Raw genomic sequence first — 6,258 nt, forward strand, 5'->3', positions numbered from 1 at the left:
GTGCATGCATGTGCATGTGTGTGTGCCTGTGCATAATAGCACATGTATGTTTGTGTTCTGAGTGTGTACATGGATGTGGTCTGTATGTGTGTGTGTGTGTGTGTTGTGTATGTTCTCGTAAGAGGCTTCAGTAGGGGATATTGGTGAGTTTCACTTCTCAGGCAACCAGGCTTACATTTCATACTGGGCATATCCCTGTTTGTTTAGAGTACATGTACATGTATCTATAACATACGAAAACATGCCCTCTCAAGGCCCTAGGGGTAGGTTGGGGTATATGATGCACCTGCTTATTCTCCCTATCGCATACAGCCAATATCAAGCGACTTGCGATACCGATATTGGATTGATTGCTCTTGGGATGTACACTTCCGCTTTTGCGGTTTACCTACATCACGTCCTTCATCTATGGATATTTTCCATAATTTTGTTGTTCTGCATCATTGGCCCAGCATTGGGCCTTTCGCAGAAGAATCCCATTCATCAAATGTAAAGTTACAGATTAGTATATAATTCTATTATTCGATAGATTAAAAGACAGAATTTGATACAATCTGTGAATACTAGTACACTTTGACGTTCAATGTGCATAAAAGCGTAATTTACACATCGCATGTTCATAACCGGAAGTTATGCCAAGAATTAAAGGTAAAAAAAATTAGAGCGCCACACGCATTCAAATTCGGGGAGAGATATGCGATAGGAATAATTCTTATTTAGTGCCTGCATGTGGCAAATACATGTAGTAGTTCACATTATTCATACGGGGAAATAAGTCTGAAATTGTTACACTTATCCTTGATTGTTGTGTATACTTTTAGTCATGTCATTGATGGTTCATCATGTCTTGTAGTCCCCCCCCCCCCCCAAAAAAAAAAAAAAAAAAAAAAAAAAAAAATGCAGTACAGTGAAGTCCAGCAACATTTTTGCCTACCCGAGCCCGAGACTATAGAGAGAGTATAGTTAAGTGAGCTATTTCATCCTACTTTCATCCAACACATGTTTCCAATATACCGTCACACTCTACAAAACCTTTAGTTCGTTATCAGAAAATTTGAAAGACATACAAACACTTGAAACCATGCCTGATTTAGACACAAAAGAATCAGGAAAAAAAAAACAACAACTGTAGTCCTTGTTATTTCATCTTCCTTTTTTTATTTCAAAGATGAAAGCAGCATCTTGGAATCCAATGCAACCTTTCAAGATATGGCACACAAACTTGAGGCACACTTGAGAAAATATTTCATGCCAAATGGTACAATTTGTAATCTGTCATAATGTCCATTAACCACAATCCACAAAAGATTCATAAACCATGACACAAATCTACTTAGATCAACTCATCAAAAAGTTCATTGATGGACAAGGCAGTAGAATTCCCTTCATTGTACACAACAGATAGCTTTATTCTTTTCTTACAATACAATCCAAATGCAGCTCATAGTTACATGACTTAGCACTATGTCAGTGCTATGCCTTCTCTCTAACACCAATATGGGTTAAAGACCACATCACACCAAGACTTGCATCAGTTGTAGAGTATGACAATAATAGGATACCATGGCAACATTACTACTCATACACAATCACAGTAGATTGGTAGTTGTCCAATAGTTGTTGTAGTTGCACTTAGCTCTGCTCCCTATTGTTGAGGTTTTATATGAAATGATTTGTAATGAAGTAAATCAAAGAAAAAAAAAACACCACACACAGCACAGTGCACATTAGCCAACTAATGTCCCTTGGGGTGCCTTCAAGCACTCTCCAAAAGCGAACAGAACCTACCAAACCTGTGCCAGAGGAGTGCTTGAATACTCCTGAAGTGTACCGTACCGAACCAAACCGAGCCAAAAGTGGACCACCTCTAGATGAGCTCCATGAGGGTACCAAAAGTTTGCATGTGAAAAATGCTGGTAACATGGGCATACATGAACATCATAATGCACAGAATTCATTTCCTCAGTTCGGGATATCTGTAAGTAGATTTATGATGAATGACCCTGTTGCTACAAAGTGTGAGACCTCCCTCTAAAAATAACTCGTGAGGTACACTCTCTCAACAGAGTGCTCCAATGTTCCAAATCTGGCACAGTACTGTACGGCTCGCTTTGCTTCAGTTTGCTGTGGTTCACTTTTGAGCACTCAAAGGCACCCTTGGTCTTACCTATTACCTGGAATAAAAGCCTGCAAGTCTGTCACCACACAGTGTACACTCACCCTGTAGACCTAGATTACATTTTACAGCGAACACACAACTCAAGTTGACAGAGAAGACTGTAGGCATATCAGTGGCGTAACTTTGGAAGCCTCTTTTTTGTTTCATTTTTTGTTTTCAATGGAAAGAACACACTCCCTTCACCTGTTCCTGGGATACATTAATGCAAGTATCATTCTGTAGGTCTTTGGTGAAGTGATCTTCTTTTATCCCAGAAGAATTAATTCTAAAGAATTCCTTTTATATTTTCTCTCTACTCCTGTGATATCACAAATAATTGTGGTATTTTCAGCTGGAGAACCAAAATTGTAAAAATCCACAACTGAATGGCTTGTGCAATTTTTCTCCAAAATCTCACAGAACACTTTTCTTTCTTTTTCTTTAGTTTTCACACCATGACTTAAGCACTCACTTTGAGAGCAATTTAAAACAATTGCCACTAAATTGATTTCAGCCAATTGCTACAAAACTGGAAATTTCTAATATGTACTATCTAATGGGACAAATTCACATGTTCTAATTTTGCTGACTGTCCCACTTTCCTACTGATACACATGTAGTATAGATATGTTTTGACAATGTAACAATGTCAGTAAAACATTAGCACATACAGCTCTATATTTATTTTCACATTAGTATTAGTGCAAAATTCTTCTCAAATTTCCACCATGAAAATGTTGACAACTTGAAATGTTATGCACATTGACTGTAATATTTTAGGTTTCTAGCTGTTACCATAATAATTGCAATTACATGTATTGTAAGCTACTGATAAAGTAAATCTGTGTTTGCAGTGGGTCGGAAGTTTGTTTTGTTCCATATGACAGCTTCATCGTCACTAGAAACTCCATAGAATAACCACCATAAAACATACATTAAGATGTTCAGAACAATCTGCTCTTTCCACCCACCCCCCCCCCCTTCCACCCCCACACACATGCACACAAAACACATCCATGTACAGTTTTACTTCAGTCAGATTCACCTGCGTAAAATAACTTGGGTAAGCCAATAACGCACATTTCTATCAATACAGAGGCCACTTCAATCATTTTGATCACTTCCGAGAATTGTTGGTTTCTACACAGTATGTCATTTTCTTGATCAAAATAGGTTCATATCACGTCAAGGAAGGCTCTAAATGGTCACATAGCCTTCAAAAGTAATTTTGCTTGAAAAATTAATTAACAAAAGTTCACAAAGTTAATGGAGACCTAAAATATTCAGCTGCAACTGAATGCACATCATGTAATAAATGTGATAGCCAATATCTTCAGCTGGTTTCATGGTAGGCCTGCATGTACATGTATCAAGCAACAAGCTCCAACCACGGGTGATGGAAAAGAGTGGATGTGTCAACAATTTTGATATACAATACAATATAATGTGACTGCATCTTGATGTCAAGCATAGTATCAAAGCTTTCCATCTCTGCTACGATTTACTTCTAATGGATTTTACACAGAAAAATATAATTTTAATTCTTTTACTGTTCAAATAATTATGTGTGTCTGTGTGTGTGTGTGTGTGTTTGTGTACATGGTATGCCTGTACATTTCCACAAAGAAAAAGAAACATTTGCCATGTACTTATAAAGAATTACACCAAGGAGAATAAATATGATAGTAAATATGATAGTACTTTGTACTATTGAAACAATCTACACAAATACATATTTTGAAATTATGAGCATCTGATGTAATTTACATGAACATCGACACTGATATATCTTGCTGAGTTGTTACCTAATCAATATACAGTTTTAATGATTTCAGTTTTAGACAACAACAACAACAACAACAACAACAACAAGAAATATAGAAAAGTTGACTTGGGGCACAGCGTGCCAGTCTTTGGGTGTCTTTTTCTTCTTGTTATTGTTATGTTCCTTTCTACAGATCATCCCTGTTTTGATCAAGGGTCAAAAGGGTATATAGCCTGAAAGATGAATGTATGCTTGGAGATTAATACTTGTCTAATTAATACCAATCAAACTGTCTTCTAGCTTTCTTTATTATTTTTTCTTCCCCCTTGCCCTTCGTAACAACTACACACAAACATATCAACTACATACAAACATATCAACAAGCTAAACAAAGTTTAAGTACCCTGGTATTTAGCAGCACTCCTGAAAAGTGAATACTGAAGAAGAAATATAGAATTATGAAAAAAAAGCCTTTGTATCTGATCTGATCTGATCTGTGCTATAATGTCAGGTGAGTTTAAGTCCGGACCAAACACAGTAAAGCAGGTTGGTCTTTTTATTTGTTAGTTTGTTTTTCTTTTTTAGTTGTCCGTAGAAACCTTAGAAACAAAAACTTTATATTTGATGCATCTATGCTTGAGGAAACATGAAAAAAAAAGACTGCTATTGCACATTATTCCATCAGGAATTAAAATACAAATAGTACATGTAGCTCAACAGCATGATACATGAAGTACTAACAATGTGAGGAATAGAATGAAATGGGATACAATGCTGATAGTGTGAAACTCTATGCCAATGTGATTTTTCAGCATACAATAATTCCTATTCCTGCATTTACGGCCCCAATTACAGGGGAGGGATCATGCCCAGTTTGGCATTCCTAGGGTTTTATACTTTATAAAATTCAACTCTCCAGAGCCAAGAGTAGTACACATACTGCCGAGTCTGCAGAGTTAGGAGTTTACGATAGCAATCATTGGTAGTAGCAATCGGAGTGGTGTGGCAATTTTGATTAAGCCTGCCTCTCCTTAGAATATATTTTATATCGTAATATATAATGATTCCTGTATGTGTTGAGAAAGTCTTTGTTAGATTTCAAACCTGCTTGTTTGTAGGGCACAAACACATCTTTGTGTATTGTAGCATGCACATGGAAGACATATGACAATAAACTTATCAAAGTGATTTATCATACATGATGAGCTCTTTGGTGCTGATGGATTCTATCCCCATCATTCTAGATCACCTACATTTTCTTGTTTCAAGAAGAATACATCATCAAAAAAGATACAACACATTTTAGAAAAACATTTGGCTACTCTTACAGCACGAAACACATAGCATTGGAAGAGATCCTATCAACCTCACTGCATAACATATAACAATATGTCTACACTATGAGATGTTTTTGTGCATTGGTTTAACCATCATTACGATACATTGTCAGAAGGCCCTCAAGAAAATACTAAATGTTTTCATAGTAAACACTGCACTTGTCACAGCCATATGTCAATGTCATAAATAATCAAGACGCCACTAGTCTAGAAATTTCCAGACATTTTGTATGTTGATTTTACAAGTGGAAGACATTGTTGCACATTCAGAGATTCCCAAGAAGTTTTTGTTACTAGTAGGCAGCTACAAGTATGGTAATTGAACTGGTGGTTGGGGGATTTCACGAGCAGTTCACAACCTCACAGATGATGAGCTTGCTCTATTATACCCTGTGCGTAAGTACAATTAGAGTTCAGGACTGTACAAAATGGCAACATTTTGCATGTACTATAGTGTAATGTTTGCTTTGCAACATTGTGGAGAATTTGGCTGCTACCATCAAGAGAGTTACTTTGCATAAAACCATTAATACTGAGGACTGCGCTGCTTCCATCCATATTGGATGATGTGCAAGAACATGTCATTGACGGAGTTCATAGAGAACAGCAGAGAAGTCTTTTTTCTTTCAAGAAAATGTGGAATTATAGAGACATTTGCATAAAAACCAAAAATGCATAGGAAGTCACACACAAATAAGAACGCACTAAAACGTCCCAGATTAATTTTTGTAAAGTGGGACATGGGACCGTAGGAAAAAGACGAACGTTCAATGTCCACACTCTGATGACATTCGATGACTTATCTGTCAATTTTACATCATGGTTTTGACAATAATTAAGCAATTGCAGTAAAAGTAAATTCCATTCAACCTTGATCACATGTCTACAACCAATGATTTATTCTGTTAATCTGATCATTATTTCATGCACCCATGCTCTCCTAATATATTCCATGTCATCCAGATAACAATACTTTCATGAAATTTTCTAGAGGACTT

The sequence above is a fragment of the Diadema setosum genome, chromosome 9, assembly GCF_964275005.1.
Source record: "Diadema setosum chromosome 9, eeDiaSeto1, whole genome shotgun sequence".
NCBI lineage: Eukaryota > Metazoa > Echinodermata > Echinoidea > Diadematoida > Diadematidae > Diadema > Diadema setosum.